Below are 14,368 nucleotides of genomic sequence, written 5' to 3' on the forward strand. Positions count from 1 at the left end.
TGCTTGTTACAACAATGCATTCGCCAGACTACAGACGATAGTCGTCTTTGCTGACGCTACCGCTTCCAACGTTTGTAAATATGCGAAATTGATAACGAACCGTCAAGGCCAAATGCAATAAACGCCACACAAAGTGCCTTTTTGTATTTGATTTTTTTCTATTGTTTGTATTGAAAACAAAACACAAAAATGTGCATGTGTGTCTGTGGGCGAGCGGGTGACAGGTGATGTGCAATGCTGTATACCCTTTTGAGCTAGTGTGTGCGTATGTGTGTGTCTGTGTCTGTGTAGAGTTATAACAATGTGCATGCAAGCTTAATATATATGCATAGCTAAGGGGTGTCCAATTTAGTATACAATTTAATTGAAAACAAGAATACCCTACCAATTTTTATATTTAATATTATTTAAGTTTTATGAATGTATTTTAGTTTTATAATATTAAATATTATTTTGAAGTGATACCAAAATGTAGTGAACTTTTAATTTATGGGTTGATGAGCCATTAATAATGGTTATGTGAAAGCATATTGTACAAATCCACCAACAGTGACTACTCTTGGATGTGAGTTAGTTACTGAGATCATGTAATTAAGCTTCGTTGAATTTTCTTCCTTGAGGGTTTTTTGAAAGGCAAACTATATATTAAAAATTCAAAAACAAAGCCCGAACTGATGATTTGACGTGCGATTGGTAACGTCAGCGAAGGTTTCACATAAGCGACCATATACCGATTTGTGTGCTCCATACCATCATCTTCATGTCTACACTGTACTTTTTCAAATTTCAAATCAGGCATCCCTAATGGAACACTCTTTGCCCAAGTGAATACTTTCAACTACATTTAGCTAAGGAAAACGTAATGAATATCTTGACAGCCATAAATACGTGGTAGAAGATATTTTCAAATATATTTGTTTTTTGTTTACTGCATTACTACCTCCACTTAATAAAATTGGAACTATGGAGAATTTTATTTACTCAACTGAAGAAGCCATTGCCACCTTGAAAGTAAAAGCTTCCTGTTCTTCAACTATATTTTTTAAATTCATTCCTAGTTATGCTATCAATTAATATTTATACAGGGCATAGTAGAATGCAAATTGCAAAGGTATTTAAACTAAGTCCACTGACGTGCATTCACTATACTCTCATGGGAAAAGGATGCAAAATCGTCAGGAACAAAATTATAAAAAAGAGCTTTTTTGGCAACTTCAAAGGTACCTAACCACATTTAATAAACTTTAAAACTGCTTACCAAATATTTTTCTAGAAATTCTATTAAAAACCATGTTGAATTGGGACGAAAAGTTTGCGTAGAGAATATTAAAAAAAGAAAACATCAACTAACCAAAACTTATGAATTTTTTGATTATCTTTCTAATTTTTATATCGTGTTGAATAAAGGGGAAGATTCATTAATTCTAGTAACTCTAAGGCAAGCAAATATATATGTACTTATAGTATATCTATAATTGACGCTTACACCCTTTACTGAGTGTTTGGCTGAGCTCATGTTTGTGCGGTACGTCTTCCTGGGTTTCTACTAATGGAAGGGGAATCAAAGTTTTACGACGCCTCTGAACGCCAGATGTTGCTGCTCGCCGAGAAGCGCCTGCTAATAAAAAGAATATACTCGGGCAGGCATAGTCATCTATTTATAACTTTTAGATTTTCCGAAATATGACAATATACAGCGTGAGTCATCTAATGTTTGAAACTTGACTACTCAATGCCACGGTACTACTAAAATACTTTGGTATGAAGGCTGGAAATTAGGTTAATATCTGAGGCTTGCGAAATGGGTCGATTTACGCTTGAAGGAATTTGGGAAATAACGATTAAAAATTTACTTACAAAGTAAAGAAAATCAAATCAACCAAAAAAGTCGTCCTTTCCGACGAATCTCATTTCCACCACAAAGGGTACATACGTCAAAAAGCGAAGTAGCTGAATTTTGAGCACGTAATTATATCCTACCATGTCATAAATTGAATCATGTGTTCTTTGGTAGCATTGAAGTATTCATCATCATGATCTTCAATTCCTACTGTTCCGAATGGAAAATAGATCCATAGGTAAAATAAAAAGTGATTAGATAAAACAAAAAGTTCTCTTCTTTTCGCTATAATTATTCCATGAAATGGACACAGTTAGTACCTCTTAGCCGGTTAAGATCAAACTTATTTCTGGGTGAATCTTCAGTTCATGTGCAATGAGCGCACAAGATCTACTGACTCCATACTTTACTGTTGGATTTAATGCTATTTTGTGTTCATAGACAGCATCTGCTTCTGTTTTTCACCTTCATCATTGTGGCACTGAAGAATGCAACTAAATGTTTATTTTCCAACTTTATTTCTAAAAGATGACTATGCATCTGGTTATATTATAAAAATTATATGCCCATAAATTCACAATCTTGGAAAATGCAGACTTTCTTTCTTCAGATTTTATTAATTTTCGAATTTTCTAACTTACGCATATATTTTTTACATCCGCTTTTTTCTATATATATACATCTATTGCTTTATTATTTATGTACGACATATTATATATTTAATCCTAATTTATACAAATCAACAACTTGCATAAATATTCCGTATTTCTTCTTATCGACGTTCTTTTAGGTAAGCTGTGAAGAAAGTTAAAGTCTACTGCAATCATTTATTTATAACCGCAACTACTCACGTAGCCGTAAGCACATCAGCCCATTATATTGTAATGTAAGTATGATTGCATACATAAAAACTGAAATGTGCACATTTTATTCAATTTATAATCAATTTCAATGTCAGTTTTCTGCTGGCACCAGCACTCGCACTCGCACATCATCTGCGAAACAAGTGAACGCACAAGGGTATGTACTATGTATTTGCATACTCAAAAATGCAGCAAGTGTGTTCCTAGTTATTTGTGAAATTCTAGTTAATTCAAAATATTTACACACACAAATACATAATTTATATAAAGTGTGCCGCAACCCCCAGCCCCATCATCATCTCCTCACATTTTGCTAGTTGTAAAATTTTTATTTCAATTAATTATTTGCATTCGCGCGCTAGAATGCTTCCTGGTTGCAATAAAACGCACATTGCGCGCCAAACACAACAATAACAGCAACAGCAGCGATTCGCATGAAAATTACCATAGGAAAAATAGAAAGAAAACGACAAAACAACAAAACAAACTGCAACTGTAATCAACAAGTCATCAAAGACGAAAAGTGAGAAGATGAGTGACTAGGCGGCGAGCATACGAGCGCATTCGTATGTATGTGAGCATGCAGGCATGTCAGTGTGTTTGTGTACGAGTACATATGTACCACAAATAACAATTGATGCTTTTCCTAAATACGTACATATGTATACTGCTCTTGCGGTTATTGTCGCACTTGCGTTGTGGTTGCTGGCAAATTGGATGACAACAATAAATATCATGAATCGGTAGCAGAAATAAAAGAATACTGCATGTGGAATAACTAAGCTTCATAGCAACGTCGAATACATACATATATATATGCATATGTTGCATGTAGATCCATATGCATTTAGAGCAGAATATTTTGTGCCTCTGCTTGTTTGTCAATTTATTAGCTGCCAGTCGGTCAGTCGGTCAAACGAAATAAACCGCCTGCTACCCATTCCCAATGCAAAGTAAATATATTGAACAAAAAAAAAAAACAATGCAAGTACACTTGCAAAATGCAAATAGTCGCATTTAGAATATGCACTAACATAGATGTGCGTTTATAAATTCTTCATACATATGTACCATACATATGTATATAATTCCTTGAGTAGCACATTTTTATAGTTTCAATTTGTCTGCTACGTAGTCGGTGTGTGCTAGCACTTGCACTTGCACTGCCATTTTCAAAAAGTATGAAATATTATAGCAACAACGTTCGAGAAATGCACAGATTTTCAAATATTATATATTATTAGTGTATTTTTCTGCAACTAGTCACCAGCAACTTGGCAGAATTGAACAGCAAAAAGTTTTAGTGAAAGCAAGTGCTTAAATTAGAAGACAATGAGATAAATTCATTTGATTATCCTAATGTACTTTTTTTTAAGATTTTATACTGCGCACATTCCCATTGTATATAACACTGAACAAATAAATGACTAAAGTTACTTATGATATTGATTGTGTGACTGTAAATGAGATGACACATGCAGTGTGGGACAAAAAATATTGAACCGGTACACTATCATCTCTTGCTCTAATCAATATTATTGTGAATATAATAAAATTAAAAATAGAGCAGCACTTATTTCACTCCGTGACGTTAGATACGAAAAAATGCACTCTTTAAATTTTCATTGCGGCGGAAAATATTGGCGAAATTTCCATTTTATAATTTCATATTTTGTAGCATAACTATTCTTAATGGGATAACCGCTTCTCCATAGAAGCATAGATGCATAGGTGATGTAATGATGAATACTTCAGCAGTTTCAATTAACTTATTTCTGTCCACACTGACACCATCGCCCTTTTTCCTCCTCTCTATTATTTTTGAGAAATCTTTTAATAGATTAAGGTCTGGTGAATGACCTGCATTTAAGGACATACATTTTTTCAGTTGTAATCCAATTTTTTACGCGTTGCGAGGTGTGTTTTGGGCCGTTATCATGTTGCAACGACCATCAGAGTTGCAAACTCCGTCTTCAATGGAAAGCATTGCACTTTCAAGAATTTTTTGGGACATAAATCGAACTGTTCTGCTATTTATACTTTTAAGTTTGCTAGTTTAACTATATTTGGCGCCAATTTATCTGAATGCTTCTTTAATTCTATAAGCGTCTTGAGTCTTCTTGTCGTGTTGTAGCCTTAGAATGCCTTACTCGATAATGAATGCCTTTTATGAAAACTTTTTACTAATGTCTTTCTGAGATGAGCATTTCTTGTAATCATTAATAATAACCAGCGAAAATCATGTGTGAATAGAATGCAAATAAATACGCCTTATTCGTGCTAGCTCTCCCAAGAAAAGAAAATAGAAGTATCGTAGGTATACTAACAGGCCATAATTTGCTTGCGGCACTCGCTTACAAGATAAGAATTACAAACAATAATAGCTGCAGATTTTTCAATGAACTGGAAGAAATGGAAAATTTTCAACACCTTCGAAATTCGAGATCTGCTTTAGCTGAGAAAATGAGAATGAAATGCTTAGGAGCTTCACAATATGAGAATTTGGAATGTGCCCCGGATTAGAGCTTCAGCGTTTACTTAGATTCGCAAAAGATGCAGACTTATTGAAAGATGTCTATTACAGGCAAATGTACAGGTCTAGCTCCATCTGGTACCACTTGGAACCAATAGGAACATTTGATGGCTTTCAGTCAGCCAGGCCAACCTAATAATTATGCCATAACCACTTTTTTACTAGACTTTTAAGGAAATATTAAACAAATTAAATACGTCGCTACTTTTACGATTAACGGCATTTTCGTCACGTATTATGACGAAGTGTGACCTGTCTAATATGTTTTATCACGCAATTTTTGGCACTTTTGCTTGTTTGTTTCAAATTTGTAATAAAAGCTTGTGATGATAATTCACATCGTATTCGATTATGAAGGGTAACTAGAATTAGAAAAATTGGAATAATTACTGAAAATTAAAGGTAATTGTTTAATTTTTGTTCACTAATTGCCTAAAGTTATATGGTACACAATATGAGATCCTCCTAGTTGGAGCACAGGTCCGATTTTAGTCCTTATAGGTGAGCCAAATGTGGTTAACGATTGTTTGACAATTCGATGTAAGGTAATAGTTAATAATAAAAATAATAATAAGTTAATTTAATTTAAAAAATAATAATAAGTTAATTTTAATACTTATTGTACATAAAATGTTTTGTCCGATAAGGTACATGTTCAAGGTGGCACAAAATTAGTCATCAAGTTTTATTTTTAAATAACATTTTATCACCAAACAAACAGTGGGTACCCACGTTACTGTTGGCAGTTTATGATTTCAAGGTTGTATATGGCTTCATTTTTTTATGAACCAGCATTAACACTGATAACAATGTCAACCTTGAAAGTCAACGTGGAATCTTTCTTACCATCAAGTGCTGCTTTGGACTAAGTAGCCAATTGAATAGTAAAGTCCTCTCTTGACGAACAAAACTAACACTCATTCAAAGCTCTCATCATGCCAGCGCAGAAGCTTGGACGATGACAACATCCGATGAGCCGTCCCTTGGAGTATTTGAGAGAAAGATTCTGCATAAGATTTCTGGACCTTTGCATGTTGGTGGTGGCAAACGATGGAACAATGCGAAGAAGAGAATGTATTTCTCTTTATCACTGCAGGCGGCCAAAACACTTCAACTATTTAAGCGCCTAATACGATTTCGAAGCAGAAAATTACGAAATCGTCACATCTGGCCGGCATGTGAGCACTTAAAAAACTCATCTCGCATTGGGTTTTCACCTATCGTGAATTTTCTAAAATATTTCAAAGATCTAACAACCGAAACGATTAGATCGAACTAATCAGATCTTGCCTTTTTAAGGCTTCAGATAGTTAACAAACCTGTGGTTATAGGCAAAATTTATATTCATCTTTAGTGCTGAAAACGCATAATTTTTAAGCAACTTTGCAATCCAAATGCGTTTTCAAAATATATAATCGGTTGAGAATAGAAGAGTTAAACTACAAATTATTTATAAATGAACTTTAGCTTAAGAATAAACTTTAAATGAATATTACTCATACAAAATTCAAACAAAACAAATTAATACTTCAGAAATTTCAATTCTAAATATTTCTTTGCACATGCCACGCCATTCGAAGTAACTTCGAATTAAGAAATTAAGTTTTACTAGACGATTTATCATAAAATACATGATAAATATAAGCATACGGCTGCTTGATTGTACGTATTTAAAGTATGAAACTTAAAATTTCCTCTATTATAAAAAAATAAGTAAATATGGGAATAGAAAATAAATAGATACATATGTATAAGTATGCATAACTAAAAGCTATAAAAATTACACTTTTTTTTGTGTTTTTCCTACTTGGTCAAATAGCTGATAAGATACTCAACACACAGTCGCTTCCTCATACCACATGCACTCCTCATAAAAGTGTGTACTTGTATTTATAGTACTTACATACATACCTACCCAGTCAATTGCAGTTACGGTTGATCAAATGTGTGCTGTTTTCTAAATTTGATTGCGTGGCTACATAATTGTGTAACATACATTGTATTCACATAGATAGACACATACAAGTGTACATAAATATGCTAGTGCAGATACTTGAGTTAATATTGTACACTTGAGTATCGCTCAATTCTAGCAGATAGTGATAAGCGGCGATAAGCAAAACATATACTGGGTGCTCCATTAACATTACTCTGACATGCGTACAGTAATGTTTGGCAAATAGTATGTGTGAATATTAAAGCTGAATTGTGAGAGTATTGCAAATGCCAATACCCATTAATAATGATCAACAATTGAAAGATTATATAACTATATACAATACTTAGACAATGTCCCTTCTGTGCCCAAATGTAGAGCTCCGGCGAAAGGAATAAAAGTCTCGAAGCGGCCATTTATACCCATACAGCCTCCATGCTCTCAGCTTTTAATCCAATGAAAATAACAAATAAGCACTACCGATTGTATTGGAACGCCCTGTACTTATGTACATATTCACCCTCTTTCATCAAACTATATTGTAGACATGTGTATTTATATGCATTAAAAGGTATCAGCATTAGCATTGACATTAGCGAATGTCACATCAGGCACAGTGGCATCGTTTTACAGACTTCTCAATTATACTTACAATAAATTATTAGATATCGTGAATATGAATATTAGTAGATATTAACAAATATCTTTAAACTTTAATATTCTATGCTTCGCCTTTGTTTTTGTATCATAGTTGGCAGCGGAACGTATTTCGCATCGATTGTAATTATCTTGGTTCGCACAAATTTACTTTGCGTATTTTTTAAATCTCTAATTTTTCTTTGCAATTTTAATTACAAATATGGCTTTCGCCTTTTCTTAGAATAACTAAAATGTGGAATATCCCCTGATATTTGTTTGCATTTTTTATATTTGTATATAACACTATGCAAATAGTTACAGCTTTCGTGCACGGGAACCTGTCTGGCCTTGAACTGATAATGAAAGTTCAGTAATTTGAAATTGTAATGCATTTACGAATCGCTAAATGAATACAAGCGCACAAATACATTCAAAAGAAAGTCTGTTTGCAATATCAGTGGGATGCATATGAGGGAAAAGTTGTATTAGACAATTTTTTTGAAGAGTTAGCAACTATCCAAAAGCCCGTCGTAAAAAAAATATTAAGGGGGGAGCCTGGTTTATAAGGTCAAAAAAATCAATTTTTTTTTCGTTTTAAGCGATTCCTTATATATTTCAAAATATTCACACAAAGTTACAGAGCCTAATTCTCAATATTTCCGTAGATACAAAGCCAAAGGTAGGCGACCGTTAGGTAGTTACGCAGTGGCCGGACAGCTATAGTACGAACTTTATCTTCTTTTCTCGACTTTTCATTTTTATGATTTCTTTAAATTGGCGTACATGAATGAAAAAAAACTAATGGACCTTTTGAAATGAATCATAGCTTGTTCCCTTCAGTATTAAATTCTCTTCTATTTGAACTAACAAAACAGATAAAAAAAACTTTTTCAAGATTTTTCTACCAAGTTGAAGTGAATTTTTTTTTTATAGAAAGGCATTTTTTTCTTTAAAACCTCCAAAAAGTTGAAATTCTGGAATTTCTCTCAGTTTTCTTAGTTCATCCAGAATGAAAATTCTTGATAATTAGAAATCCATTTCAATTTTTTGCCGCAGAGAAATAATTACGAGCTGTATCTGTACGCCAGTTGGAAACTCCAGCGTTGCAGCGCTCTACTAATTTCTATGTTAAATATTTTTTTCAACTTATTTTAACCAGTACAAAAATTTTTTATACTTTTTGAATGTTCATTAAAAGATAGAAAAAACTTTGCAGTGCTAAATTAATTTTTTCCTTAAAAAAAAAATCGCAAAGAGATGCAATTTTTAGACCTAAAAACAAAAATAAAAAAATATAGTTAAAAACAAATAATAAAATGTTAAGCAAATGGATGTTATTAAGAAAAACTTTTTATAAAAGCGAAGAAGAAAAACTCTTATTTTAAATCCTTGGTATTTGGAAATGACTATTGAAGCCGTATGGCGTTAAAATGCGAAGAATTTAAGAATAAAACGGAGAATTTTTTTTCAATTTCTTTCCGTAATGAACCAATTCATATAGCACCGTTAAAATAAGTAATTTTCAAAAAATTTTTTTAATCAACAACTCTTTACGTGCACATATATTGCATATATTTACATCTTGATTAGGTGTTTGGCCAAGCTCCTCCCTCAATTTGTGATTTTAGAACAGAAAGAAAGTAACTACTTGGTAAATACCACCCTTTTAAAATTTTTCTAAAACTTTTGAACCTTTTTAAATCTGGTGATAAGGTGGAACTTGGGTTTTAACGATACATAAAAAATAACTAAAATTTCAAGCCGCATTGCCGTATCCTGTTTCGTTATCCTCAAGATAACTTTAGACCGAGATAAGTAAAATTATGCATTCTATTTCAATTTATTCGGTCTGAACTGAACTGAACTGAAAATAATATTTACAAAGGACCCCCAAAATCAAAATAAACAATAAGGTAACAGTTTCAACATAGCTCACACAAAAACTCACAGAAAATACAATCGAAAAAGTACTCATATTGCAAGTAAAGTGGCAAGATGGAAGGGTTGAAGGTCGGCGAAAAAAATCAACAAACAGGGAAATATATACATATGTATATACTTACACACTTTATGTACTGCAGCTTGAATATGCTACATGCACTTGCTGCACGAGGTATTGAAAATGTGAAAGCGGTTTTATTTGATTGTACAAATAGTTCGAAAACACAAATGTCTGAATTGAAAAAAACTAAATAGATTTGCTAATTGTGGCGCGACGCAACAATTAATGCAACTGCGAATTTAAGAAAAAAAAATACAAACCAGAAAAAAATATAGTCGGACACACATATTTTCTATAGTGGCATGCAGCGCATGACCGACATCGAGCTACATCGCTTTGCAGTTCAAGTTGAATGTCGGCACAAATATAGTACCCAATAAACAAACAACAAATGCGGGAATAGAAGATATGAGAAATAAATATGCATTTCACTCATACATACAAAACACTCTTACGCATTGATAGGCAGAAGCGTTTGGATGTGTATGTATGTGCATATTCTTGTAATTTGTATGTCAGCGAACTACAGTATTTTCTTGCGCTACGCTTAATTGAGTTGTGCACTTTGTTTTGTGTTTTGGTTTTTTTGTAATGTATTTAGTAATATTTCGCCTCTGCCGCCATACAACTTGGCAATCGTATCCCTTTCTCAATTTTGTAAACGCTGCCAATAGCGAAAAAGTTTTCCGTATCACGGCAGCAAAAGCTTCGGCTATGAGCAAAAACAAATATTTACCGCTCCATCCCTTACACTGCTCGCTGTCTGACCCCCGCCAACATCAACACTTCTTTTTATTAGCATCTGCTTTTGCTCTATCTGTCGGTCACATGTTTGTATGTATACACATCCGTGCATACTTAAGTTGAACATACACATATACGAGTGCATTCGTGTCGGCGGCGTTAGCGAATGTCCTTCAAATGCAATTTTGCGATTAGATGCGAAGCGCTTTTTACCGGCTGGCGTACAATGATTACAAACAAGCAAGCATATGCGCACTTATAAGTTATAAATGTATATGTGTGTATGTGTATATGTACATATGAACGCAAATGTTTTAGTACGCTTTGCATAATAGATTTTATGCGCTGCCGGTCTTAGCGCCGAATGCGGATGAACAATGCAATAATAAGCTAATTGCAATTGGAAGGGTGGCCAGATGATAAAATACTTGTGCAACAGGAAAACGTAAACAACTTTCCAAAACTTTAAATTTTTTAAATTTTACTTTTGCACTCAGAATTATTCAAAAGGGCTGGGTATTAACTACTTCAAATTATGTCAATTTCTGTTCAATAGGGTAGTATGGCATTTGCAAATTACCACGGCATAACAACAGAATGCAAAATTTTCCTTCAGAATTTGTTAACCGGCATAGTAATTTAATTCATGTCATAAAGAAAATTTTTTTGCTCACATAAAAAATTGCATTGCAATCCTATTTTTTCATATAAGTATAAAACGTACATATGTAATTCTACTCAAATTTTAATTTATGCTCTGATGTAAAATTAAATCAAGGGACATTTTTTTATCGTCTAGTAGTACTTTACTTAATTTTAAACTATTTTTAGTTTCATTTTACTATATTTTAGTTCAAATTGGTTCATATATATTTTTAAGTTATTTTACTTAATGTTTGTTTTTTTCATTTTATTTTCTTAGCATTTTTGCTGTTAAATATTTTTTTGTTTTATTTAATATTTAATTTTTTTTTGTATTTAACATAATTTTTTTTTATTCTATCATTTGGTGTTTCATGCCACAGTAGGTTTTCAACTCGCGCTCTACCGAATTGTAATCACGCGCAAATCCTTTCAACTAATAGCCGAATAAAATTTATTATTATCGAGTTTTTGTGAAAAATATTCCTTTATTTCAAAAATTCACAAAATTAAATCAATTATATTATAATCTAAAATTTGTTGGCGATCGTCGGTCAGAAATACAGCGAGCATTTTTGAGTACCTGGTAATCTTTTATTTGCATTTGCATTTGCATTTGTCTTTGCAATTATTTTTGCATTTCATTTCATTTCCTCAATTCTCGAGTATTTTTCTCTTGCTTTTCGTAAATATTTCTTGTTCTGATTTTATATACCCGCGCGAACTTCTGTTCAAGGGTATTAAAATTTCGTTCACATAACGGTTGTATGCAAAAAGATAAAGGAATTGAGATAGATGTCGAGATATATGCACCAAAATGCTTAGAATGATGAGAGATGCCGATTTAGTCATTTGCGTTCGCCCATGCGCAAAGTCGGGCAAAACTTAATAAATTTCAATGAAACTTGGTACACATACATATGTATTACACTTTTGCTTGGTATTGAAAATGGGCGAAATGGGTTTACAACCACGCCTATCTCTCATATAACGGTAATTTTCAAAAAAAGAGAAATAGTGCTCGTGAATGAATGAGTAGTGCTTTAAATGAAGGAAAATTACTCAAATTTGGTAAAAATGGTGAACTCAACAAAAGGCGTACGAAGCAAATTAAATTTTTAAAACGGGCCGTACACACGTCCATATGTGTATTTCCATAACGGCTAAATTAAAGTAAATCAATAGTTATGTAGTTGTGATCGCTAACCTTCTGTAAATGGGTTAGGTAAAAAAGAAGAATCACGGCTCAAACTTTGTACCCGTATTGCGGCCCACTTTATTTAGAGCGGACATAAATTTAATTGGGACTGGATAACTAGTGTACGTGAACACTTCTTATATATTACTACTAAATTTCCGTGCATCCATCTGACGTTAAAGTCTATAACTCTCATTATCTATGAGTTCGTTTGATTCTACAATTAACAGCCAGCTCAAATTAAATTTTATAAAATATGCAAATGTAAAGTGGTCTCCGGACCGAAATCAGCACTTCCTTACTTGTTTTATGCGACCTAGCTTTTACTGCCGTTTCACTATTAGATTATTTTACTTTGAGTTCATTCGAATTTTCACTTCCTAGTTGCTATAGTGCACGAGCAAGTTCGAGGCACTATACTACTATGCACACCCGACACTCATCGCTACGAGGGCGCGAATGTTTCAAGCACTTATATATAATATCATAGATTAATTCTCATAAGCAAGGACACAAGGAAATATTTGCGTTTGCATTTTATAGCCAAATATTATTAAGCAGATATCTGTGTTGTCATACGCATCGTTTTGATTTTTAAACGCTACCGGTTAAGACGCCCTCCGATGCGTCCCTTCTCTATGAGCTTTTGCCAAACAACATGACAGCTCATCGACTCATCCCCTCAATACTACGATCTGCTATTTTACCCGCAGTTAGTATTTACTCAGCGCACAATTATGCCTAGTAACACTAAATGCTTCCATCTCCTTGTAATTCAAATATGTTGCAATGCATACAGGCGCACTCTCCCTCAAAACTAATACACACCCACAAATACCTGTATATGTGCATGCCTATGTATTTATGGCAATAAATAGTTATATACTGAATATTTATACATATGCGTGTATATATGTGTATGCATACAAGGAACTGATATCATTCCTTCACCCCTTCAACTTTCGATAGACCTGCTCATCTCATATCCCGTATACTGCACTCAGCATTGCACTTTACGTCTCGCAAAATGTTGATTAGTGTTTGTGTCGCGTTGTGTGGCGGATACTTTCGCAGCTTTTCGCATTTCTGCACTTTAGAATGTCATTGCTGGTGCTCGGTTATGTTTCGAAATTCTGTTTGTGGCGCGCGCGGTTAGCGGTCCACCAAAGAGGACAGTATAGGTTGAAGAAAAGTAAAATTTCTACGTTTCTGGTATCGTATAACACTTTCACAAAATTTGTTTTTGTATACGAAAAATAAAGTATTGCGCGTCACAGAAGAAAGTGATACGCAGTTTGAAGGTGGAAAAGAAAAGCGGAAAAATTTTACAATTTTCTGAAATATGGACATAACTCGTATTAAAATACGTACATACATATCTGCGTCCATTTATGCAAATGAAGAAAATCGTTTATATGAAACTAATATAACTGAACCTTTATACCACGAATGTGTTCTTAATTAAAATTAAAAATTAAATAAAAATTATAAAACAAATAATAATTTTAAATCAAACTGCCATTAAGACTTCTTACTGCCATTTTTTGCGACAACTTTTGAAACTAGAAAAACTTTTATCTCACAAAGTTAAAAAAATATGAATATTATAAAATATAGAAAATTAAACAAAAACATTTTTTAAAATACCGCTTAGCTTTCTGTTAAAACTACAAGTTAATAGAAATAAGGAAGCCCATTCCTTCTATATAGGATATTTTAAAGTTTAGCGCCTCAAGGTAAGTTTAACGAAAATCGAAATTCTTATGTATTGAGAATAAGTAACCTACGAGAGAATATTGAGCACAGCTATCAAGCTGGTTACAAAAGTTGGGCCAACAAATAATTTCTAATACAATGAGCATTTTATATTCATTAATTTGTTCATACCTATATTGTTTTTTTTATTATTTATTTTTGTATTAATCTTATTTCAGTTTTTAACTTCAACTTTTTTCTTAAAAAACGTATTTG

At 33.0% G+C, this 14,368-nt stretch overlaps 1 protein-coding gene across 3 annotated transcripts in view; it reads left to right on the forward strand.

Annotated features, from left to right (window-relative positions):
• Positions 1-14,368, forward strand: part of LOC128859966 (zinc finger protein rotund) — a 78,226-nt gene that overhangs the window by 40,138 nt on the left and 23,720 nt on the right. For 2 of the 3 annotated variants that reach the window (XM_054097146.1, XM_054097148.1), the window contains exon 1: positions 13,457-14,133. The exons of the other annotated variant lie outside the window; for it this stretch is intronic. The gene's annotated coding sequence lies outside the window, so the exon portion shown is untranslated. Of the gene's footprint in view, positions 1-13,456; positions 14,134-14,368 lie in introns of those variants that run through there. 3 annotated transcript variants of the gene reach the window in all.

The sequence above is a fragment of the Anastrepha ludens genome, chromosome 4 (assembly GCF_028408465.1).
Source record: "Anastrepha ludens isolate Willacy chromosome 4, idAnaLude1.1, whole genome shotgun sequence".
Classification (NCBI taxonomy): Eukaryota; Metazoa; Arthropoda; class Insecta; order Diptera; family Tephritidae; genus Anastrepha; species Anastrepha ludens.